Source organism: Phyllostomus discolor, chromosome 2 (assembly GCF_004126475.2).
Source record: "Phyllostomus discolor isolate MPI-MPIP mPhyDis1 chromosome 2, mPhyDis1.pri.v3, whole genome shotgun sequence".
Lineage (NCBI taxonomy): Eukaryota > Metazoa > Chordata > Mammalia > Chiroptera > Phyllostomidae > Phyllostomus > Phyllostomus discolor.
Window position 1 is genome coordinate 29,634,882 of NC_040904.2, and position 27,970 is coordinate 29,662,851.

General features: G+C 33.3%; 1 long non-coding RNA gene across 1 annotated transcript in view; it reads left to right on the forward strand.

Annotated features, from left to right (window-relative positions):
• The window catches only part of LOC118498800, a 134,157-nt gene extending 107,601 nt beyond the window's left edge, over window positions 1–26,556 (forward strand). Inside the window, exons 2-3 of the long non-coding RNA XR_004901264.1 lie at window positions 11,114–11,180; window positions 26,229–26,556. This is a non-coding gene — a long non-coding RNA (uncharacterized LOC118498800). The remainder of the gene's footprint in view (window positions 1–11,113; window positions 11,181–26,228) is intronic.
• The last annotated feature ends 1,414 nt before the right edge of the window (window positions 26,557–27,970 follow it).

The following is a 27,970-nucleotide window of genomic DNA, read 5'->3' on the forward strand; positions in this document are numbered from 1 at the left end:
AAACTAACAAGCAAAACCTTGTAGACACTGACAATGCTATGGTGTTTACCAGAAGGAAAATGAGATGGAGGAGGTATTGTAGAACAGAGTAAGCAGGGGTTAAAATGGTGATGCAAGCACATTTGACTGGGAAGGTGAACAAACAGTGCAATATACAGATAATGTTTTATAGAACTGTATACCTGAAATCTATATAATTGTAGTAACCAATGTCACTGAAAATAAAGGAAAATGAGATTTAAAATCTGAAATACCCAATTCTGTACAGGGTGGCTTGTAAAGCAATTGCAGAGCCTGGATAACAAGATATTTTTCTGATTGTGAACATAGCCCCATTATTTTGAATCATTATTTTTTTAAATTCAGTTGTTTCAGCAGTATTCAGTGTATTTGCTTAGGGAATAAAATAATTGTTACCAAAAAAACTTGTCATATTTTAAAATAAGTATAGTGCATTACTTTTTACAGAACTTACAGAGGAAGACATTTAGTGATAGCTCCTTATGACATGTTTCTCACTTGCTTTCAAGTTTAATTTTCACAGTCAAGCTCAGAGAAGGGTATTATTAACCTCTGGTTCAAACAAGAGAATGAACTCACACAGCTTGTGTATATTGGGTCCAGGACTTATTTAAGCCCAAATGCAAAATTCTTCTGAACACCAGCTTCTCTTGAATTGCTAACAATCATTAGGGCCTGATGGAGTAAAGGAGGCATTCTGTTATTAATCCAAAAGAGCACACAGTCTGGGATTAGAAGATCTCATTTTGAAGCTTAAATTTGCTCTCATTACCCTCAAAGCTGCTGAAATTTTCCAACAAAGAGAATGATTATTCTTTTGTTGAGTAGAACAAAGTATATGAGTAGCTATATTTAGAAATTGCCACCCAGTAATGTTATTCTACTATTAAATGTATTATTTAAAATAGAAATATAATTTGTATATGAATATTCCCCATACAGATGTTAAACATAATTTATTTACCTTAAGATTATCAACTTTACCTCTTAATTAGTAAATCCTGGAGCTTCTTTATTGTCATAGTCTACTTAATTTCTCTGTGTCATTTGACCTTTACTTTTTTTTAAATGTTTTTATTGTTATTCTATTACAGTCATCCCAATTTTCCCCTTTTGTTCTCCTCCACCCAGCCCATCCCTCACTCCCACAGTCAGTCCCCACACTGTTAACCTTTACTTCTTTCTAAAATTTTTCCAAGCTTTATCAAGATATCAACATATAACATTTTTAAGTATGAAGTATACAATATGATTAGATATACCATAACATTTCTACTCATCTATTGATGGGCACTTGGGTTGCTTCCAAATTTTGGCTATTATAAGTAATATTACAATAATAAATTTAGGTTTGAAATAAAATGCTGTTATTGCTAAGCACTCAATAGTGTACCTCCATTCCCTCAAGTAATTATGATTTGTGTGGTGATTTAAGATCTACTTTCTTGACAACTTTCATGTATCTACTTTCATGTATATAATACAGCATGTTTGTTATAGTCACCATACTATGCCTTAGGCCACCAAATCTTATTTATCTTGGAGCTGGGAGTTCATTTACTTCTTAAAACTCTTCTGTAGTGGCTTCTTCACGTCCCTTCTTCTTTTGCTCTCTTGTGTAGCCTCCACTCCTACTATTCCTTCTTACTCTGTGCATTTTTTTCACACCCCTGCCTTCTGGGGCCTTGGTTGTTACCTCCAATGTTTTTCTCTTGTTCTCTCTTAGTAGGATCACATTCAATGGAATGTTTGTTCTCTTCCAGTGGCTTTAATGAAAGTCTCAGGTCAATAACTAACATGTATGCTTTTAGCTATAACCTTTCACTTAAATGCCAGATCTATATTTTTAACTGACTTTTTGCTGTCTTCCTCATTTGATTTTCCTTTTCCATTTCTCTTCTCATATAAATTGCAAAATTGTCATTAACCAATCTTCCAATGTAGAAAAATAATAGTCGCTCATATTTTTTCTCTCTCCTTCCTTGTTTAAATGTAGGTAGTTTTCCAATATTATTAGTTCCAACCATTATGCAGATTTGAAACCTTGTCCTAGGCACTGCCTAGGTTGGCATTGCCATTGATTCTTGTCAGATCTATCACAGCAGCCTTTTAAATGGCTATTTACTTCCCAAGCCTTCAGGCCACAAGCAGCATCATTAATTTGGCTTGCATTCTTAAAATATAAATATTAGTTTAAATATAACCGATTCCCCAAATACATCACAATATCTAAAACTTCCCTCTCACAAAAGTAGCGATATGATACTTAAAAGTAGAACTTTTTAGTCGGAAAGACAGTTTGGCAACTGATGTGACAGTTAACTATTTGTGTGTAAGTTTAAACAGATTATTATTTCTTTAAAGAAGAGAATCTCCATCTGTAAATGAGATCATAATAAAATATTTTGACAGAGTAAGTATATGTAAAACACCACACAGTGTTGGAACACCTGAGGTATTTAATAAATGGTAACTATGTTTTTTTTTTTTCCCTAACACATGGCTGTCCATCTCTGCCAGTAATCTAAGCATCAATAAAACTGAGATTTTCAGCCTTTTTTTTCAGTGTATGGTTCTTTCTTATCTACTTGTTCAAGCTATTTTCTTTTCCCAGAATATCTTCTTCTATACTGGTTACTAAATAAATTTCTCCTCATCTCTGGAGATTATATATCACTTTCTCTTGGTGAATCATTGTGTGATATTTAGGAAGCATTTGTTTTGCCCGTGTAGTTCTTTGTTACTTGACTTTGAGCAGGTGAGGAGGTACTTCGTCTCACCTTTCTGGCACATAGAATATTCATATATTCAGTGAATATTTGCTAACTGAATGCAGTATGATCTTTCCCAAAATGCCTACATTATAGAATTTTGTCCAAATTCACTTGTAACTTTCATTTTTCATCCTAGTCATTTTCTGAAATCTAGCATTATTAGCTTTTTTTAATTCTTCAAGAATTTTTCCCATTTTACTGCATTAAACAGTTCCAGAAAAAAAAAATGCCATGAGTATAAGAGGGTTTTATTTGCTTGCTTTTGTTATTTTTAAATGGGAAAATATATATTTAAATGGCAGCAAAAATATGGAAAATAGTTACATCAAATATAATAGACAAAAAATGATTTTTATACAGAGATAAAATGTTATGGTGAAAAAATAATGTAGGCTTATAAGACAATCTGCTTAAGCCATGTTTTATAATATTGGGTTGGCCAAAAAGCCCATTTATTTTTTTTCATAAAATAAAGGACACATTTTTCATTTTCACCAACAACTTTGTTGATTTGGATATATCACATGAGTCAGCTATCTCCTGGTATAAAGTTGATTGTTCTTAATTTATGTCTCAATTTGATTGCTATCAACTTCAACTGGTCTACCCAGCTATGGAGCATCATCCAGCAGGAAAATTTGCAAACCTCTTTTGAAATGTTTGATCAATCACAGCACTTTCTCCATACACTGCACTTTTTTTTTTTTACATTTCAATTGTGCTTTTACTTTTCTAGAAATAATAAAACATTCTATGCCAAGAATGCATATTTTATTCCATCTTCAATATTAAAATGGCTACACAAAAATTCACCGATTTTGATTTTTTTTAACGCACACTGGTATGACAGCCGTCACAATGCAATCTAATGAAATTGTTTCAAATGAAGTTAAAGACAACTAAGTGCTACTACGACCATTGTATGGAAAAAACAAATGACCTTTCTGTCCAACCCAATAGACTTGTGATTGTTGGTAAGCTTACTGAAACTTTTTAAAGTTAAGTTACTTGAATGAGATTAATAATACCTATGTCTAATGTTAATGTAAAGATTACAAGTAAAGTAAATTTGTAAAATTACCAAATGGTACATGGAATAGAATAAGCATTTGACAATTGTCAAATCTCATCTATTTCTTCACCACTTTTACCAAAATGGAAACATTTACTTCAGATTTATTAAAAAAAACATAAAAATTCAAATAAACAAAGGATAAGAAGAGACAATTTGAAAAAATGCATTAATAAATATAAGAAAATGATATTCATTTTCTATAAAAGCTTAAAATGTAAATTAAAGTAACCTTGAGAGAGCTTTTCATCTTCATAAAAATGAAATATTTTTAAACATAAGACTTCTAATTCTGGAATGGTTTTGATGAACCTGGTATACTAATATATTGCTGTTTGCAATATAAAGGTATATAACCTTGTTATAATATGCAAATTATTTATATGTAACAAGACTTAAAATGATATCTATGCTTGATATATTTCTACCACTTTTTTCTTATTAAATAATTTAATGGAAATAGAAGGCTGTAAACATGAAGCTACTCATTGTAGAATTACCAAGAATTGGAAAAACTTGATCGAATCAGCCAGAATGCCCCACATTAGAATTACTTAATAAATAATACTGCCATGAGTAAATATATAAAAATATTTGAGCATTAAAATTAATACATGGATAGTACATAGTCCAGCTCTGTTTAAGTAAAATATTATGTGAGCCAAATGTCTCATTTAAATTTTTCTAGTAACCACACCATGAAAGAGATAAAATTAATTTTAGCAACATATTTTATGTAAGCAAGAATCCAGAATATTTTATTTCAACTTTTAATTAATATAAATAACTTATCAGTAGAAAATATATTTTTTTACTAAGTTTTTGAAATCTTGTGCATATTTTCCACTTACAACACATTCCAATGTTGACTAACCACTTTTCCAATCTCAAAAGACAAGCTACTATCATTTTGGAGAGGGGAGATTATCACTGTATATTTAAGAGAAACATAAATATTTTTAACAACATAAACACTATTTCAACTATTAAGACGAACTCCTCATTTATGGATTAGTGAACAAAATAGTGAAAGGAGGAGAATGACAGAATAACTCTTTGTACACAAATATTCTCCTATTTTCATTGTTTATTCAATAAAAAAGTTTTAAGTCGCCCTGGCTGGTGTAGCTCAGTGGATTGAGCGTGGGCTAGGAACCAAAGTGTCGCCAGTTTGATTCCCAATCAGGGCACATGCCTGGGTTGCAGGCCACGGCCCCCAGCAACTGCACATTGATGTGTGTGTGTCTCTCTCTTTCTCCCTCCCTTCCCTCTCTAAAAAATAAATAAATAAAATATTTTTTTAAAAAAGTTTTAAGTCTTTAAACAAGTGCCTACTACAGCCATTATGTCTATATGCCTTACTAGAAGGTGATGATGAGCTTTAATTTGTATTACATCCACATGTTAACTCTGTTAGTATGGAATTAATAAGCCTTGCCAACTCAGAGCTATTTGGTATGCAAAATAGCCTGAACATTTTCATAGAGAGTAACAAAAAAATGACCTTTCTGGATTAGGTCAGTTTGGCATCCTACTATTTTTCACAGTTTTGACAAATTATATTTGGTTTATTCCATAAGTAAATAAAGTAAGGAAATATTTTCAGAGACTTAGAAAAAATATCTAGCATTATGCTTTACACATATGACAAAAATGCATACTTTTTCAATTTAATTGATTTTTCACCTCTATCAGTTGAATTGCAGGTGGGTTTGTTAAAACATTTGTCTTGGTTAAGAATTGTTTTTTATTAATCTATTTTAATATAATGTTCATAAAGAAGGAAAGGCAGAGACTTAAATTACAAAAGTGTTACAACTTTTGGCTTCTAGAAGTGAATACAGTATTCTTGCATATAACCATTTTCCACCTAAACTTTTTTGCCAGGATTATTGCCTTTCATTTTTTATTACTTTATTGAGATATGATTACATTTTAAAAAGTTATTCATATTTAATATCTATAACTCAGTGTATTTAGGAGTAAGTATACCCTCATGAAACCATTACCACCATCAATAAGGAATAGACATTCCATTATCTCCCAAACTTTCCTTCTGTCCATTTATTATTTTTATTATTTTTATGTGTGCATGTATGTGTGCAATGAGAAGAAAACATAAGTTCTACCCTCTTTAAAGTACACAATATGGTATTGTTAGTTATAGATATCATGTTGTATAGTAGATCTCCAGAATTCATGTTGAATAATTGAAACAGCGTACCCTTTGACCATCACCTCCCTATTTCCTCCTCCCCACAGACCCTGAGCTATATGAGTTCCTTATATATTTTTGAAATTAATCCATCGTTATATATGTGCTTTGCATGTGTTTTATCCTATTCTGTGGGTTGTCTTTACAGTGAAGTTTTTTTTTATAGTTTGATATAATACCATCTAATTATTTTTGCTTTTTGCAGTGCTGTCAGTGTCATGGCTAAAAAAATAAATCGTTGCTAAAACAAATGTCAAGAAACTTTTTCTGTGCTTTCCTCTAAATGTTTCACACTTCAGGTTCTTAATCCATTTTGAGTTAATTTTTATGTTTGGTAAGATATGGGTTAAATTTCAAACTTTTGCATGTGGATATCCAGTTTTGCCAATGTTGTTTATTGAGAAGACTGCACTTTCCCCATTTTGTAATCAAGGAGCAGCTTTGGCAGATTAGTCAACTCTATGTGCATGTCCCCCTCCCCAAGGTCTCTATTTTATCCCACTTTGTTTTTGTGCCAGCACAATACTCTTTGAATTACCAAAGCTTTGTAAGAGAATTTGAAATCAGTTGGTATGATATGTTCAGCTTATTCTTCATTCTCAAAATTATTTTGGCTATTTGGAGTCTTTTGTGGTTCCATATGAATTATAGGACTGATTTTTCTGTTTCTGTGAAAAATGCTCTTAGAATCTTGATAAGGATTGAACTGAATATATAGATCACTTTAAGTACTGTGGACACTGTAGAAACATTAGTCATTCCAATACTTGAACATGAGATATCTTTCCATATATTTGTCTTCAAATTCTTTCATCAATGATTTATAGTTTTCAACATGCAGAGCTTTAACATCCTCAGATAATTTATTCTTAAATAGTTCATTATTTTGGTGTTATTACAAAGGGGATTATCTTCTTAATTTCTTCTTTGGACATGTGTTGTTAGTGTATGCAGAAACATGACTGATTTTTTTGTATCCTAACATTTACCGATTTACTTACGTATTGCAACAGATTTTTAGAGAATTTTTAAGTATATATCAAATAACATAATCTGTGAACAGCTTTGAATTTTTATTCCAATTTGGATGATTTTTATTCATTTATTTGTGTTTTAACTGCTCCACCTAGGACTTCCAGTACTATGCTGAATGAGCATGATGAGAATGGGCATTCTTTCCTTGTTCATGACCTTAATGCAAAGGTTTCCTGTTTTCCCAATTAATTGCAATGTGAGCTGTTGGTTCATCACAAATGGCCTTTGTCATGTTGAGATTTATTCCTTCTATACATACTTTGTTGAAAGATTAATCAAAAATGATGTGTTGTGGGATTGTGCACCTGAAACCTGTAGAATTTTGTTAGCTGTCACCCCAATAAATTCAATAAAAAGGAAAATATTAAAATAATTCTTTAAATTGAAAAATTGAATTTTTTCATTTGCTTTCTTTTGAGATAATTACATAATTTACTATTTTTACCCTACAATATATTAATGTGGTATATTATATTTATTAATTTGTGAATGATGAACCATCCTTGCTTTTCAGGGATAAATCCCACTTGATCAGGTGTATGATCCTTTCAATACACCAATGAATTCATTTTGCTTGTAATTTGTTGAGTATTGTTGCATGCATGTTTATCTGGGATACTGGTCTATAATTTTCTTCTCTTGCAGTGCCCTTGTTTAATATTTGTACCAGGAAAATGCTGGTGTCATAAAATGAGTCTGAAAGTGTTCCCTTCTTTTCCCTTACTGCAAGCACCTTCTCTTTCCCAGATCCTAGCTGCCCACACCCACTAAACCATGTTGATTTCTTCAGTGTGCCAGGAGGGGAGAGACAATGGGATCTCTCCAGCAGTGCCCCGCAACGCTGGGGGAGCCAGGCACTCTCTCAGCTTTTACCCTTCTCAGTGGGAGAAATAACTGGCTGAGGGCTCTCCCACTGCTCTGAGCAGTGCCACCCTGGAAGAAGGGTGACACAGGTAAAGTGAAATTGTTGGTATTCTTTCTGCACCTATTCTTGAATGTTCTGCTCTACTGAGTTACTTGAACCTTGCAACTGAACTCTTTGGCTCCCATATGGTTGTGTTTGTCTGTGAGTTCTTCTGCAAACAATTTTTTCTGGGGGGAGTTGAGGGCTGGCACTTCCTCATCCACTGTTCTGTAATGTCGCTCTGAGCATTTCTGTGCCTTTCATATTTTATTTATTTATTAATGAGTAGGGAAAGTATTTATTTAACCTCGACATGATGTTTGTTCTCCAAAAGTTACATTTCGATATGATGTTAATTTTTCTTCCAAACCAAATTTCAAAATGCTTCAGGACAAGATCATTGTTTATTCCTCATAATCCTAAATGTTGTCCCATGTTGCTATGCCTCTTAAGGTCTTCAAATGCATTGATCTGATTTGATCTATAAGCGCTGAAGTAAGTGTCAATAGAATTAAAAATATGAGCACAAGAGTTAAATTTATGTTTTTAAATAGATAATGGCATAATACAGCACTTAAGTAGTTTTATATAATAATTGAGCTATCAAAATGTCTAATAGTGAATAATCATGCATTTCATTAAGGAGGAAAGAAGCAGAAAAAAGGTGGAGATGGTACAGTGTTGTGTTATTTGAAAATGTTCATAAAATTAGCCCTGGCTGGCGTAGCTCAGTGGATTGAGCGCAGGCTGCAAACCAAAGTGTCGCCAGTTCGATTCCCAGTCAGGGTACATGCCTGGGTTTCAGCCCATGACCTCCAGCAACCGCACATTGATGTTTCTCTCTCTCTCTCCCTCCCTTCCTTCTCTATAAACAAACAAACAAATAAACAAACAAATAAGTAAATAAAATCTTTAAAAAAAGAAAAGAAAATGTTCATTAAATTAAATAAAAGTGTTTCTTTATAACTTTCTGTGTAGGAAAATCTTTTTTTTAATCATGGCAACCAATTTCGAATGAGCTGTGCCTTCAGACCAGTTCTTGGCAGTACTGACTCCCCTTTCCCTCATCCCGCTGCAGCGCTTCTGGCATTTCCAGTCTCAGTGTTATTACTGTTTGCCTCCGCTCCCCTACTCTTCACCACCGCAATGCTAGGCCATTGTTCAAAAGAACAATCACAACTGAGTTTATCTAATCTGAAGCAGATTTAGACTATAAATAATACCCTGCTAAAATGTATAAACACTGCCTGGTTCCAGAATTCCAGTTTCATTTGTAATCCCCACGACTATGCCTACATAGTCTATCATCATCTCTGTTGAGCAAAAGGCCAGAATGTGATTACACACATTTTGGGATGTGGGAACCATGGACAACCCAGCCCACCAGTTATATCCAAGTGAAAACCTAGTTTAGGAAGATTTTTAAAATATAATCACTTAATTTTGCTTTTTTTCCCAGTTGTCTTGGAAATAATATAATAACATTAGTAAGATGCTTTCATTCAGAAATGAAAAATAAAACACCTTGAAGATGTTTAAGCTGTTTAAAGATCGAATTTCAAGGACAATATAAACAGGCTAATTGATTATGGATAATATAGCAGTGCACTAAGCAATAAAATGATAGATGATGATAGATAGATGATAGGTAGATAGATAGATAGATAGATAGACAGACAGATAGATAGATGCTGGTGAATTTCAGAATCGTGGGTCCACTGGGTTTCTATTCACTTGTGTTAACTGCTGAAAGATTTTTAGGTTGAAACTTATTAAATATTGCATTCATTGCAATAGGAGTAGTGGCATTGCCAGTGGTAGTAGGATTCTTCCACAGTCACAAGAAATGCAATTTAAGGACCTATACATAGAGGACTTGAGGCACAGTGGTAAGATTTATTGGAGTAAAAACAAAAGACTGCCCCCAGGTGCCTAAAGTCTCATCTGCCACCAGGTGGCTCAGCTCTGTCTACCTGCAGAAGAAATCTAACCTCTGGGGCTTCAGACCTGCATCTGTGCTTTTCAGGCACAAGACTTGACTTGCAGAACTTCTCTGTGTCTCATTTCTTCATCCGTACATCTGCAGCCAATACCCAATGGCATCCAGGCTGCGACTGACACAGCATGGGCCTGCGCTTGGGCCCACTCACCTGCCGTGCCCACACAACTGCTAAGGAGAGTATGTGAATGGATGAACCTTGGGCCTTTGTTAAAATATGATTATATTACCTTGAGCTTGGGATGGGGTAAGCTTTCTTTCAAGCTAACCTGTCTTCTTTCTAATTCTTTGCGGGCTTGTTCTGGACCCTCCCCTTACGACTGTCATTTTTTCTCCTACTGTGTATGCCGTCGATTTCTACATCATCACCTGGCTTCCACTGTGCATGCCTCAACAGAAGAATGTCCCACTCTTGTTTATGCCTATTTAAGCAGAATTAATGTTTGATTTCATTAGCTTTGATAACTAACTAGCTATATATGCTAACAGTAGCATTTTAGAAGTCTTTAAATTTCTTATGACAAAGAAGCATATATTCTAATAGATCTCTTAATGTAAAGTTTTGCTTAGTGCATGACCTGAATAACTTTGCTGAATTTCCTTGTCTGGATCAGTACTTATGTTTCAGTTCTGTTCTCAGAAAATTGGGTATTTTGCATTAATACAGTGGGTCCTCAGTTCTCACAATTAATTTGTTCCAGAAATCTGTTCCAGCAGTGATTTTGTTCAAAAAAAAGAATCTTCTTTTTCACTTGAGAAACACATGACTGACCATGTAGGTCTGAGTATAAACGGGTTGTTGGGTCAAAAACCGAAGCTTTGTTTGACAACTGAGACATTTTTTTTTCCATGAACAACTTGGTCAAGAACTCAATTGTTTGAGAGAGGTGACATTTGAGAACTGGGATTTGACTGTATACCAGAAATAAATGCTAATTCTTTACAGAAAATAATCGGGGATAGGAAATCTACCAATTTAACTTCTGAATGACATGAATTCAGATGTCTGTCTTCACAGAGTTATCTACTTTAAGAACAGAATTCCAACATCGAGTTTTGGTCTCATCTAGTTCTTTTCCTCTGGTTTCTGTAGGACTGGATCTATATGTTCTCAGAAGATACTGAAGCTTCTTGATTATTCCCACTTCTCAAGACACAAGGTAATTAAAAAATGCATAAACTTAAATTTTTCAAAATATATGCTATTTCTCAGGGTTTGGTGTCAGGTTATCCAGTTTTTCCAATCAACTTTATCTCTCTAGGTGACCTATACAGTCCCATAATTTCTAATACTTATACCAAACACTTCACAGCCTTTCTTTCTTCTCATTTTCAAATATATACATCTAATGTCTATTTGATTTCTCCACTTGGGTCTCAAAGTGTAATTATACTCTTCTCTTCCTGTTGTCCTCCCAATTTCAGTAAATCACATGTCCACTTTATTGATTAAACTAACCTACAAATTACCATTAATTTATTTTTCTCTCAGCTCCCATATCTTGCCCAGCATCAAATCCTATTACGTCTTCTCAAAATACATGTTGCAGCATTACTACATTAGTCAAGAAAATTTCACTCATCTGGATTAATGCAATAGTTTATTTAATAGTTTGTTTCCACTTTTACTCCTTAATTAGCAATTCAGCACACAGCAAACAGAATGATGTTTTAAATTCATGGAATCCCTCTGTTCTAAACTCCCCAACACTTTCTCAGTGTTCTTAGAATAAAACCCAAGCTCCATACAAACATCTAAATGATGTAGTCACTGCCTCCCTCTTCATTCTCATTGCTTATCTCTCTCACCTTCTCATTGCCTTTACTTGAACCAGGCTAGGACACTTTAAATTATTAGAAAACACCAAACTTATTTCTACCCTTGACGTTTTGCTGTTCTTCCCTCTACTCTGAGTTCTGTGACTGCTGATCATCATATGCACGGTTTCCTCTTTTTATTCAGAGCTCAGCCCAAATGTCATCTTCTCAAAGACAACTTTCCTGAAAGTCCCTCTAAAAGCCTCCCAGTTCTCTCCATTTTATCCACTTTTATTTAGTACCTAGCACTCTTCAGTATTTAAATTTATCTTACTTGTATTTTATTTTTATCTTTAAAATATGAATGCCATTTGTATAATTTCCTTTTCTGACCTTTCATCACTCTATTTTCAACTCTAGAAGAATATTTAGAACATACTTGGTATTTATCCTGGGAGGATATTGACACATAAGACAGGGAAAGATATAGTTTAATGACAATATGATATTGAAGTAATCGACATTCAATCCACATTACCCCTAATCTGGTTTAGGTAAATGCTAATCTAAAGGACTCTTAGACACAAAAAGATTCTTTAGGTAATTGAGTTTGTATCATGCTATTACAAAATTATAAAATGTTTTACTTTATTATTTTGTAAAGTTTTTCAGCAATGAACTTTATTTAATCATATTTAAGGAAATAAACCCCAAAGTTAGTTAGCCTGGAAAAGGTTACTTTCCCCATTTAACATATTAACCTTTGAAAACTCTGGTCAGCATCCACACAGTATTTTCCTGGAACATAAGGTATGAACAGGCCAATATCTTTTTTCAAAGTTTTTAAAAATAAAACCTAAATAAATATGAAAAATTAATTTGAGAATCTGATAGGGAATTAAAAATAACTATTTTTCATTGAGGAAAAAATATATATACAACTAAGTTACCAACAGTAGAAATCTACAGAAAACTAGCAAAAAAATTAAAAAGTAAAAGAATGGATACTTTCAAATAGTTCCAGATTTAGAAGAATGTGACTGGGAAAGGTTGAACAGAAAATAGTGTAGTCAGACAAAAAAGTAAAACTATCAAACTTGCTCTGTAGAAAATGTAAAACAGATGGGATATCATCAACATGAATATCCTGGTTATAGTTAGGGGCAATGTTGTAAAACCAGAAATTCATAGTTAAGTCAAAGGAGAGATTAAGAAGATTAAACTGAGAGGAACAAATCTATAAAATCTATATTTGAATACAATGTGAAGGGATAGTTTTGAGAAGCTGGTCATTAAAAAATCTGGATTTTTGGCTACATAAAATTTTTGGCTACATAAAGCACTGCCAACATGGTAGTGCTTTGAACTTTCATTATGTATTTATATTTTGCTTTAAGGCTTAGATAAGCAACAAACATGTATATTAAAAAAAGTGTGACATAGGTGGGGGATGTATTTTAACTCCCAAATAAAAAAAGTTATTCTGAATTTCTGCATCTCTATATGCATGTCCCAAGCACTGTTTTATTTTTAAACCTCATTCCTGGAAGCACTGCAGATGTCAGATCAATTTAGAAAGCCATCGGGTAGCTCTGAGAATGCCATGACTGCAACTGAAATAGAATTTGGCCAAAATGAGAGCATATGCCAAGGATGCCAAAAATCACAATAACCTGGCAGGTGTGTAGCTACTATTTAACTGTAAGATCATTACTGGTCTTTCTACTGAAAAACTATTGGCTATTTATGCAGTGAAATAAAGCCCATGATTTAGGCAGAAACTTTCTGTTTTGATGTCAGTAGTAGCTGGTTGTGAATTGAACCCAATCACAAAATAGGCTTTCTCGGAAAACTATTTGAAAAAAAAAATTACCAGTTATAACTCAGAAACAAAAATGGGAGAATATCAATTTAGAGAATATTTTGGCTATATATTTTAATATGCAGAATGGTGTTTATATTCTTCAATACATATATATATATATATATATATATATATTTTAGTATGAAACATTTTGGGTTGATCTCAGTGTTATCTGAAAAAACATTTCAATTTTAGATGTTTATTATGTAAGAACTCTAATAAGATGATTATTGTTTTAAACAGTTTTCTGTATATGTTCACAGTTCCTGGATCTCTCCTTTCTCATCTGCATGCTGGTCTTATGGTCAATGTTGTAGTTTATAAACAACTCTGCTCTCCTGATTCTTAAAATCCCAAGTTGGCTAAAGTTGGTTAAATGCCTAGAAATGCAGGATGTGTTCTTAAATTTAGGAAAGATAACAATATGTGTAAATAGTCTCCTCTGGATATACATTATTCTCCTCCTAACTGATACTGCTCAATGGACTGCACTGTATTTTAAAGTGGGAAAATGGGCTATTTTGCAATTGCTGGGATTTTTCTATTTCATCATTTAAGGAAAAACTTGATACAAAAGATACACTTCACATTGCAGATGTAGTATCTTAAAATGCCATATCAGGATATTCATTTTATTTTTGTAGTGGGCAAAACATTAAATTTGACCTGTGTTTCTGCCCTGCCTCTTCCATGTAGAGTGTATTTGGTCAAGTCACTTATCTCAGATTTCATTCTTTAATGAACAGTGTGAGTCTAGTAACACTTAAATATGGAAGAGTGTTAATTGTAAAAAATAAACAAGGATTTATTACTAACATCAATGTCATTTTCACCATCACTAATTTACCGTTATGATTATCAGCAAATTTGATGTAGTCCATGGAAGATTCCAAAACTCCCATACTCACAAACATAGACAAATCTTAGCCCATTATTTATGGGTTTAGAAGGCAGTATTTCGAATTGTAATACCACTAAGTAGCAAATATAATTTTGACTAGTTTTTTTATCTATTCTATATTTGCACCTATCAAATTTTTAAAAAGCTACCTTGGACAAATAAAAGGAGATATAAAAAGTATAAAATTTGAAAGATGCAAATATTTGATTCAAGTAAAATAAATTATTGCTTGCTTCTAGGTGTTTTATGACCAATTTTAAATCACAAAAAAAAAAGCTTTTGGCAATCTCAAAAATGCTTTCTATGGAAATTTAACCCCCAGTTTATGTCTTAAAAGATATGATTATGTCAGTTATAGAACAGGACAAAGAAATTACATTTGTTACTGTTATTATATTAAAATAATACTGATACAAAATAAATTATAACACAAAATTTTGTTTTGATAGGTAGTATACTTTATGCCATTTGTGCTGGATAATAATAACAATGTAATATTACTATAAAGTAATAATGTAATATAAAATTAGATTATTAAATAATCTAGAAATTCTCTATTAAAATAGACAAATGCAAGTGTTCCTAATAGTTTCAATAATCAACATTGTTGAGGGCAAACCTCCAAATCTAGGAAGCAAAACAAATAAAAAAGGAACACATTTGGCAAATAGAACTGAATTTTTTGTCATTTTCAAACTAAACCAGTTTAGTTTGTGTTGTATGTTTTCTGAATTTTTCACTTTTTTAATGTTTTTTGTACATCCATAAGAAACACATAATATGCTACAATATGAATAACTAGGCTTGGATAGTCTGTGAATAGTCTGGTTATTTATTCACCCATTCATTGTCTGAGAAAACAAAGATGTCAGAGTATCTATTTCCAATTAGTCTTGTAAATACAAAAGTAAATGTTACAGAGTGGTGTCTCACACACAGACACATGTACGCACCACATACAATACAATGTCAGAAAAAGAAAACTGTGATTTCAACTTTGAGATACAGACAAAGAAGTCTTTAGAAAGGAAAAAATCACCTGCCCTAAGTTTCTTGAATTAGGTTTTGAAGCCTCACAAGAGGATTTCCAATCATTTAAGATACAATTGTTTATTCCAGAAGGAATTAAAAGTGATGTGGAAAAGCAGAGAGGAGGAGCATGTGGCCTGAGATGAATGAGGTGGGATAAGATATATGAGGAAGACAAAGGGAGAAACTAAATCATGGAATACTTTGTAATTCCATTTAAGGATTCTGGAGTTGAGACTGTGGCTCATATAGCACCCTTGATGCTAATATAGCATTTGAATAATGAAATCAGACTTTCAGTTTTGGAAACTCATATGAAAGCAATAAGTCTAATGAACTGAAGTGTGTAGAGTAGAGGCAGAGACATGAACTTGGAGGTTGCCACATAGTTTTACAAAATATGATGAAGACCTAAATAAGACATTTAAATATAAACAAGAAAATGTAGTGAAAATGTGGTAGGACATAGCACTAATTTACTGCATATGAAGTCAGGCCAGTGCAGGAGAAAGAAAACTACCAGGTAGCTCTAGGATTTCAGGTTGAATACTAGCCCATATACTATTTTTTATCCAAATCAGAAACCTTCTGAAAGTGAAAGGGGATTTTGAAATACTCAAGCTTTTATAATGTTAACATTTATTTCTCAATGAATTTTTGGGTTTTATATCAGTTAATACATGAAATACAAAAATTCAAAAATGATTTTTTAAAAAGTATAATTATTTGTACAAATACAAATGTGTATCTGTAGATCAATACTTGTAATTGAGAACTCTCTTCTTTATTATTCTATAGTACATGTAAGCTCAGAGTTAATTCTGCTAAAAGAATAACATTTTTATTCTATCACTTTTATTAAAATGTGAGATTTTTATGGTCTGCCCTTATACTGTTATTTCAAGTAATTTTTCAACAAATATTTTTATATAACAAATATGATTCTTTTCAATGTCTTACCAAACTTAGATAACTGAAAAAATGCTTTCTCCGTCTTATTTTATTCTAGTAGTGAACATTAATTTATTCAATTAAAGAAAGAGAAGCTTCAAAATTTTTTCTGAGTACAACTTATCCACACAATATATTCTGTAGCTACACTATAGATTTTCAAAATATAAATTATGAACTCTGTTAGAGCTCTCATCATCTGATTTTCCAAGTGTTTTATTGTGTTTCTGTAGGGAAAAAAATTCTATCTATTTACAAATTTTGAGTTCAATAATTTTAAATTTCTAAAAGTGTCAAAGTTGACATTTTTGACAATTTAAAAAAAAACTCCAATGACAAAATTTTGAAAGGCACATTACCAAAATTTAGGGAACCTTCTCACAACCATAGTATGCACATATGTTTTGACAAATGTATACACCCATATAGCCATCATCCAATCAAGGTAGAGAGTGTTTCTATCACCCCAAACAGTTCCCTTATGTTCCTCTATATTCAGTACTTTCCCCAGCCCTAGGTAACCACTGATTGACTTTTCACTATTATAAAATTTTTCACTATTATAACATGTTGTATAAATGTAAGCATGCAGAATGCATTTTGGGGTTGACAGTTGCCAAAATTTAGCCATTCTAACACACACACACAAACTTGGAAGTACAAGAGAGTTAACACGCTATAGAATAGAAAGGGGTCTTGATCAATAGGAAAAACTGCTAGAAATAAATACTTCTCTTGTCCATTCCTCAGGTAAATAACTCATATACACATTCCACATAGTTCTTCAGAGAGTCTCCAGTGGAATCAAGCCCAGGGATCTACCGCAATCACCACCCTAGCATTGGGTTTCCCTCTTTGTTTTATTCTTCCCACTTCCCTACTTTTCCCAAACACTTTCCAAAGTAAAACTACTCCATGAAAGTCTCTGTTTATGCTCTCTTTTTTGTGCCAAACATGCTAAGAAAAAGTATATTAATGTAAGTACTCAGGCATAACCATGCAAGAAAATGAAAAGATCCCTCAAATTTTTGAAACAACCTGGAAAGTGTTGCACTGTAGCTTGAACTATTTCTTCACAAATGTGTTTTGGGAGTGGTATTTGCCCAGAAAACATGTATTTTCTGCCTGTTGTATACATGCTGTGCTTAAGTATACCCTTTAGATCAAGTTTGTTAATTTTGGTATTCAAATTCTAATTGTCCATGTATTTGTGTCACAACCATGGGTTTGGCTGGGGTGGGCGCGGGCAGTGACAGAGGTGAATGAGGACACTGTAATTGAATGGCAATAAAATAATTTAAGAAAATGAAAAATAAAAATAGCTTAGTGGTTAAAAAAATAATATGTAAGATAAATATGTATTTTAGTGGTTACAGTTATGGTGGGGGTGCTATTGTCTTTTGGTCGGGGACACTAAACATTACTGCAATGCCTAAGAGAGTGTCCACCAATAAACAAGATGCTATCTGACTGAACCAAGAACCTAACTTTCTTTTACATGCACCAAGGATTGCATTCAGTCATTGTTTTATACTATATTGAATTTTCCAAGCATACAATTACCGTAACAGATAAGAGAATATCAAGTCAGCACAAGAGGTGACAGAGTCAGGAACAAGTGGCCCCTCACTCAGAGCTGAATCAACTGGCTCAGAAGTAGCTCTTGTTCCTATGCTGTGTATATGGGCTAATGCATTTTCCCATCGGTTAAGCCCATTTGATTTGGGGAGGCACAAGATACACATAATACACTTTTTATTCTTCATTTTTTTCAGGATTTCCAGACATTTATTTAATTAATGGATTATTGCCACAAATCATAGAATAATGAATTGTAAAGCGCAAAAGAAAGCTCATTTAAGTTTTTAAAAATATACTGAGCCAGAAACAACCTAAAAGTTCTACACAAATATATTTATTATGACCATATTATCTTGTTATTTTAGCAAAAATGATCACCCATTTATATAATACATTAAAAATGTAAAAAAAACTTAATATTATTCCATTTATTTTAAATGTAGGGCCTTAAGTAAGCTTTGTAAAAAGTACAATTAATCTTTATTTTCCAGTTATATAATTATGCATTCACTTATCATTTCTACCACTTCCAAAAACTACACTTGAAGTGAGTATTGAATTCATTAAATGCTTTTTTAACATTGAGATTATGACATTACTATTTATAAAATGTCATTTTCTATTTTTATAATTTTTTAAATTGTTTTTAATTTTTTTATTCTATTATAGTTGTCCAAATTTTCCCCCTTTGCCTTCCTCCGTCCAACCCTCTGCTCCCACCATCAATCCCCTACACTGTTGTCCCTGTCCCTGGGTCGTTCTCACTTGTTATTTGACTAATCCATTCCCCTTCTTTCCACCTCCTTCCTCCCTCTGGTTGCCATCATTCTGTTCCAGGTTTCTATGCTTCAGGTTTTATTTTGCTTGTCAGTTTATTATTGTCCATTTGATTCCTCTAATAGGTGAGATCATATGGTATTTTTCTTTTGTCTACTGGCTTACATTACTTAGCATCCTACTCTCTAGTTCCACCCATGCTGTCATGAAAGGTGGGAGTTCTTTTCTTTCTGCTGTGTAGGATTCCACTGTGTAAATGTACCACAGTTTTTTGATCCACTTATTTACTGACACTTAGTTTTTTTTAATTTTATTTTATAATTTTAAAATCATCCAAGCATTTTGAGACATTACATTGTTCAGTTGGTATCTCCTTATATTTTTTAAAATCTCTTTTACTTGGGGGTAGTAAGTGATTTCCTTTTTTATACTATACTTCTATAGGAGGGTGCAGCCAGGGGGCCCCCAAAAGAAGGATTTGTAATGGGGGTCCAGAACTCAAGGTGTCCAGGAAATATTAGAAAGATATATAAGATGTCCTCACCCTCCACTACAGTGTGAGTTGAGGGAAGGGACACGGGGAGCGGGAGCATTGAGAGCTGTTTTGCATAGCAACAGTTTTGCAGCTAACATCTGGTGTGGTCATTTAACATATCCATAACCTTTAACTGGTTGCATAGATATGTTAAATAGCTGTGGCCCTGCTCTGAGCCAGGGGGATGGAAGGAACTTCCCCCCAAGAAGTAACTGGGAGGCAACTCCCCCTAGTTACAGCACCTGTGTGAGAGCTTGGAGATGATTGGCTCTACCACATGGGGCCACCCCTGGCAGACTCATTATGGCAGCCCAGTAAAGCTGCAAGGATATTTAAACCCAGCCTTGGCAGCCATTGAAGAGAGGGAGCCACGCAGCTGTGGCAGTGGAAAGAGAAGCACAGCTAGTGGAGAGAAAACCACATGGCTGCAGCCATGTAAGGAGAACCACATGACTTTGGAAGAGTGGGGAGCCCCCTCCCCCCCCAAGCAGCCATGAGAAGAATTACCATGGGGCTTTAGCAAAGAATCACCATGCGGCTTTAGCAGAGAACCAGGTGACACAGCTGATGGTGCTGGGAACCGAGGGAGGCCTCCCAGCTGAGCACAGATTATTGGGAAGAACCGGGGACTGCCTGAGCCACGGACTTCTATTTCTTTTCCTGAGATACGGTACCCCAGACTGGGCAAAGGGGGGAAGGAAGGACTGTGTGTGTTTGTAGGTGTTTTAAGGGACTTTGGGATTTTGATGAAGACATTAAGTCATTACTCTTAAGTCTGTATAACTTGAATAAACAATTCTTTTCCTTTTCACCAATCTCTAACATGGAGAGCTATAATTCTCTGGTGAAGGGAAAGGCGAACCTAGTACAGGGGGACCCCAGGAGAAACAGAGGTCAATTCGGTAGCATTGTGGGACCCTCTTCCCTGGTGGTCAATCAGGGAAAATCACGGGAGACCACATGTGCAGTAGCTTTAAAGCAATGCAATTACTTGCACATGCTCAGTAAAAGCCCACCAAAACTAGCCAGGAAGGATCTGCCCTGTAAGAATAGAGTCCCTCCAGCTCATGAGGTCAATCTCTGCTTGGAGTTGGCCTGCTCCCATGTTCTCTGCTATAAACTCTGGGTGTTTGGTTCAATTCTTTGTCCCAATCACCAAGAACCTGGTTACCTGTGCCCACCTATGACACTTCTAACACTTGGTAATGTATTGAGTTGGTTTCCATGCTTTTCTATACCATAGAGAATTTAAGTAGCACCTGAATTTTCAAAATTACCTGCAGAATTGTATTCTTTTATACTTGAAAATATTCTTCCTGCTTCTCATGATTATATCTTAATTTTATTTGATTTTCTTCTAAATATAATTGTCTTTTTTTGTACTTATTGTCTTTATTTTAATTACCCTACTTTTGAATATATTTACCAGTTCTATTTTTATGTTTTTATATAGTTCCTTAACCTATACCATTATTTTATTATTTCTACACAAAATGCAGTTCATATTATATTACTATTTTTAATATAATTCTTAATATATATTTGTATGGATGTGCCATCATTTTGTTGCTTAGTTTGAATTATGTATGCTATTTATATTTTTTCTGTTATAAATAACATTGTGATAAATATCATTTTGAACACTTCCTTGTGGATTTCTTTATTTCCTGAGGATAAATTCCTGTAAGAAAATTACTAGACTAAATAATTTCTCTCTCTATTGCCAGCTTTGTTAAGCATTGGCAAATCAAAGTTTGTAGAATATCCACTTGTATACATTCATAAATTTACTTCTGAAGCATATGGAAATAGATTTAGATAATATTTTATCTTTTTCTAGGTATTACTTATTAAAAATATAAATGGGACTAGGTGACCCTACAATTCCTTTTTTCCAGCTTATAATATTTATTGAAGGATTGTCAAAGATATTTAGTTTTAGAATTCTCAAAATGAAGAGAAAAATGAGGAGATAATGAAAATAGTGAATTTCCATGGAGATTTGGGTGCTACTCAAGAAGAAACAGTTGAAGTAATTTGGCACTGAGTTATAAACTTTGAAATCTAATATTTTCTATAATGTCATGTTTTTACTTTATTATATAAATAAGGGAAGGGAAATATATTTAAGCATGTCTAAAGTTGTTAATGCCTTCACCTAGAGAAGTGAAGGAATGTCCTAGAGCAGCAGCAGAGTGAGGCTATTCTCTATCCTCTGATGACCTTTGCCCTCTGACTTTCAGCTTCACTTTCAGCTTTTTTCTTTGTCAAATTTCAGTACTTTCCAAGGACACTCTAACAGTGGGAAAGCACATTTCAACTTAATTTAGAATAACAGGACAACTCCCTTGGCTTGCCCTAACATAGGCCTCCAATTTTGTATGTTGAAATGGTTGTTTAGAATAAGGGAACATAATTTTATATCGAGACCTTCAATTGTTTGTACATATAGTGAATTCTGAAGGAAAGGATGGGAAGTTAGAAATGCTTGTATTCAAGTTTGTGTTTGCTACTTTTTAATTTAGTGACATTGGGAAAGCTAATTAATATCCTTAAGTCTCAGAAAGATTTAATGGTAGGGTGAAAATTTGTATGAGTTAATTTACAGTCTATTGTTTATTACTTATGCAAGTATGTTTTCACTGTTAAGTTGATGTATGGTGTATGTGTGCAAGCACACAATTTAACAGGCTCAAGAATCATCAACATATACTGTAGCCACTTTCTCTGAAAGAGAAAACTTATTGAAGGAAAACTTGGACACAGATGTCAGATCTGTCACCCATTGGATACATGACCTTGGATAAGTTATTTAATTGCTCTTCTGTTTTATACAGCACCTTTTTCCTTCCCATATACTGTCCAGGGGAAGAAACTGCTTGGGTAAAATGACTTTTATTCCTGGAGCAGATTCTTTCTCTCTTCCAGATCTTTTATTACACCCTAGCTAACCATCTCATTATGCACACTGCTAAGGACAGAGAAAGGATGTGGAACAGCAAAAACCTCCTTTGTCATTCAGTGTCATTACTACTCATGCAGTTTATCCTCCACATTTACACTCAATTACCACTTATTTAAATTTCTTCTATTTATCAATGATCATATAACAATGATTTTTTAAATTGTATACCAATATGCTTAGAACATATGTCAAATTGTTCAGTACTGGGTGAACCAATCCCCAGGAGATATCTGTATTGAATCAAGAGCTCCCTAGAGCTATGAATACTTTTGTTTTGTTTCAGTAGGTTTTTGTCGTTGTTGTTGTTTTCCCTTTATGACCTTTATTTAGGAAAAATTTGCATGGGGCTCACAATCAAGGTTAGAGTACTCCTCCCAGCCCAACAGTGAAGATGAAATGAAATATATAGCTGGCATATTGTCATTCCAGTTTCAGTAATGCTTGTGAATGTGGCATTTACAGACCTGGTGGAGTTTGCCTATGTAACTATTCAGAATTATATTTTCCATTGTTTTTCTATTGTATATTGTCTATTATCAGAAAGCTAACGGCTGAAAATATAACTCTGGATAAATTTTTCACTAATAAAAGTGTTGTACATGAGTGATGCCATTTTTTATCAATTACATTTGATTGTGACATTAAATTCCTTTTATAAGCTTAAATTTGAAATAAAGCAAGGGAATCACTATATAAGAGTTTTAAAGTAGATGCAATTATTTTGTTTAAATTCTCCTTTCTGATTGGCTGATATAATGGCTCTTATCACTCTTTGACTTATAAAATCAATTTCCAGATAAAGGATTAAAATCTGTGAGATAAATTCTAGACAAGCCTTGAAGTATTTCACACCCTGGGTTTAAGATTTGGTTCTCTAGAATGCACATTTCAGTATAGTATTAATAGAAACTACTCTAAACTATTGTATACATATGAAAGTTGTCTTGCTCCTTTTGCAGTACATGATAAATCTCTTCTTTTTTTATTTCTGTGGTAGCAAGTATTAAACTTTATTTCTTCACAATATATAAAGTGAATTGGAGTTTTTCTTTTCCAAATGCTTAAACTGGGCAAAAGTAAAATGTGGAACAGTTTTAATCAAGATAAAGTATTTTAAGTCTGAGATATTCTTTCCCTGATCACAGTTAAAGACTGCTAGTTTTATGTGAAATAAAAACAATTTCAGTATACTCCTGTGACTTGGGGGTTCCTTTTATGTTATTATTTTAAACAACTATGGTAGAAAACACATTTCAGAAATGAAATGTGTCCTAAGTTTATTATATCCTCTTTATTACTGATTATAGATACATTATTTAAAAATATTATACAATCCAATAGCTATACAATAGCTATATTGTTAAAAATATTATACAATCCAATAGACATCCAATAGCTATATTGTTTATTAATACATTTTATTTTTATCGTGATACATTTATATTTAAACAATCACCAAAAGTTAATTATATCCTCTTTATTACTGATTATAGATACATTATTTAAAAATATTATACAATCCAATAGCTATCCAATAGCTATATTGTTAAAAATATTATACAATCCAATAGACATCCAATAGCTATATTGTTTATTAATACATTTTATTTTTATCGTGATACATTTATATTTAAACAATCACCAAAAGTTAAATATAATTCATTGGTGAATGGATGTCATCCTATCATATCATTATTTAAACTCACTTGACATAACTTATTTTTCTGTTTAATTTTCCTCAAACCTCCATTACATATAATTCATAAATAATTTTATTAGTAGTTTGCAAAAAGCCAAGTCAGTTAGTGATTTTAATAACTTTATTTGGAATACATTTTATTATAAATTAAAATGATCAAAAAATGAAAAATAGAGAACTGAAAAATACTACTTCAGTATATGATACATTATATTATTTATATATTATTTTATATTTTGTATTTGTTCCATGCCTTCTATTGAAAAGTTTTTTGGAAACATAAAATTATCTTGTGTATGTATGTTTTAAAATTGAGTCAGTTTTAAGTTTATTTCTTTTAAAATTTTATTACATATATAAGGGCAACATTGCTTAGTAAGATTATGTGAGTTTTTAGTGTGCAATTCTGTAATATATCTAATGTATATCACATTGTGTGTTCACCACCCAAAATGAAGTTCCTTTCATCATATATTTGACCTCCTTTACACTCTCCTACCTTTTTCCCACTCTTCCTCCTATTGTATCCACCATACTGTTGTCTGTGTTTATGAGTTTTTTGCTTACTTGTTTGTCTTATTGGTTCATTTTTCACTTTTTGCTTTATATCCCACATGAGTGAAATCACATGGTTCTTGAGCTTGTCTGTCAACTATTTCATGTAGCATGATATTCATCATATCCACATGTTGTCACAAATGACACTACTTCATTTTTTCTCATGGCTGAGTAGTAATGCATTGGATTTATGTAACACATCTTTATCTAATCATGCACTGAAGGACGCTGAACTTATGCCCATGTTTTGTCCACCAAGAAAAATGATGCAGTGGACATAGGGCTACATATGTCTCTATGAATAAATGTTTGCAAGCCTTGGGGGTAGATACCAGAATAGGAATTTCTGGATCATAAGGTAACTCTATTATTAATTTTTTGAGGAGGTGCTGCGTTGCTTTCCATGATGGCTGTATTAGCTTACACTCCTACCAGTAGTGAATGCTAATTCCCTTTTTTTCCTACAACTTTGACAATGCTTGCTATTTATTGACTTGTCCATAACAGTCATTCTAACAGGTGCTAGATGGTATCAGACTGTTGTTTTGATTTGCATTTCTCCTATAGCTAGTAAAGTTGAGCATCTTTTCACACATGTGTTGGCCATTTTACAGGTCTTTTTGGGAGAAGTGTCTGTTCAGGTCCTCTGCCCATTTATTAATTGGATTGTTTGTTTGTTTATACATGTATATGTGTATGTATATATGTATGCATTTATTTTGTTGAGTTGAATGAGTTCTTCATATATTTTGTATTTTAGCCCTTTGTCAGAGGTATTGTTTGTAAATATATTCTCCCATTTGAACAGTTGCCTTTTTGTTATGTTAATGGTTTATTTTGTTGTGTAGCTTTTTAGTTTGATATAATCCTACTGATTGATTTTTGCTTTTACTTCCCTTATCATTGGGGTCAAATACATAAAGTTTTCTCTGAGACGAAGGTCCATGAATTTCATACCTACATTTTCCTTTATGGTACTGTTTGAAGAGTAGAATGAAAAATTATCAAATTTGTGTGGAACCAAAGAAGTCCCAAAATAACCCAAGCAATTGTTTAAAAAAAAAAAGAGAACAAAGCTATAGTAATTAAATCAGCATGGTATTGGCAGAAAAGGGATGCACAGATTAATATGATATATCTGAGAATCCAGAAATAAATAACATATGTATGGACAAGTACTTTTTGACAAAGGAGTCAAACACTTTAATGGGAAAAAGAAATCCCCTTTAATAAATGGTGCTGGGGAAATTGGAAAGGTACATGCAAATGATTGAAACTAAACTGCTATTTGTCACTACACATAAAAGTTAGCTCAAAATGGTCAGAAGACCTAAATATATGACCTGAAAAAATTGTGTAAGTTTTTGGAGAAATAATATAATAGATACCTTAGATATATTACTTAAATCCTTAGTATACTAAGGGTAATTTGAGAACAGATAAGATAATGTATTCAAATCTATTCCTATAGGTTATGATAAATATAGGTCATTAAATTCATAGGGAAATATGAAGTCTCTACTTTAAGACATATAATTTTTTGATATAAATTCTTTAGTGCACATTTTTACTGCTTATTTCTTTCACTAGGAGTTCAGTGATCAGAAGATGAAATTGAATAGGCTTATTATAGATTCTACACTTAGAGAGATTACTCAACAGAGTGAAGTGCATCTCAAGTATGTATGTGGAATTCATAACTATATAGTATATCACGAGAAATGGCGACAATGTTCAGACATGTATTCAGCATGAAGGGACTGCCTTCTACAGTAGCCTGTTCATGTCAGGGACCTGGCAAGGGCATCACACTAATGATTAGAGCAAAGCTAGAAGAATAGCAAACATTTGAACATCAATGACATCACTGCTGGACAACCTATAGTTACAAGTTTAAAAAAGGAAACACAGATTAGTTTCTTTCTACAACTAAACAGTTTCTGGAATCTTTGCTTTTGGAAAAATTAATTTGTACCAGGAACTAAAAAGGATGTTTATCAAGAGAAGACATGCCATGGACTTGGGGGATACATTTGCAAAACCCATATCCAGTAAAGGACTGCTCCCCAAAATATCCAAAGAAGTCATAAAACTCGACAAGAAAATAAACAACCCAATTTTAGAAATGGACAAAATATCTAAACAGATACCTTACCAAAGAAGGAAAACATTTAGCAAACAATCAGATGAAAAGATACTCAATATCGTATCTCATCATGGAGTTATAAATAAAAACAGTGATGAGATGTCTACATCTCGAACACTGGCAACACCAAAGGCTAGTGAGGATAAGGAGCCAGGATCTCGAACACTGGCAACACCAAAGGCTAGTGAGGATAAGGAGCAACAGGAGCTCAAATCCATTGCTTGTGGGAATGCAAAATAGTACAGCCATGCTGGAAAAGAATTTGTAGCTTCTTATAAAACTTATTATATGCTTACCGTACAGTTCAGCAGTTGTGTTACTTGGTATTTACCCAAAAGAGTTAATAACTTATTCCCACACAAAACCCTGCAGATCTATGTTTATAGAAGTTTTATTCATGATTTCCAAAACTTGCAAGTAAACAAGATATCCTTCAGTAAGTGGATGGATAAAATATTTCATTGTTTTATCACAGTTTTGACACAGTACTCTCAACAATGAAAAGACATTGAGCCAACTTCAATGCATATTACTAAATGAAGGAAATCAATTTGAAAAGATACACACATGTGATTACTACTATATGACATTCTGCAAAAGGCAAAACTATGGAGGCACTAAAAAGATCAGTGTTTGCCAGAGGCTGAGGGGAGGAAAGGATGAATAGGCAGAACACAGAGGGTGTTTAAGGTAGTAGAACTAATCTGCATGATGATAATATAATAGTGGATACATGTTGCCCTGGCTGGTGTGGCTCAGTGGATTGAGCGCCAGCCTGTGAACTGAAAGGTCACCAGTTCAATTCCCCATCTGACTGGATTGCAGGCCAGGTCCCCAGTGTGGGGGTGTGAGAGGCAACTACACATTGATGTTTCTCTCCCTCTCCCGGTCCCTTCCCCTCTCTAAAAATAAATAAATAAAATTGAAAACAGTGGATACACGTCATTATGCATTTGTCAAATCCCACAGAATGGATAACACCACATGAAAACTGGTGAAAATCAGGTGTGAGTGTAGGTTCATTGATTATAACAATGACAAAACTGTACACTGTATAGATAGTGCTGGGCAGTGAGGGGGACTGTGCACAGGTGAGAGGGGGCTGTATGAGAACTCTGTACTTTCCAATCAGTTTTGCTGTGAACATAAAACCCTGCAAAAATTGAAGTCCATGGAGGACTGCAGG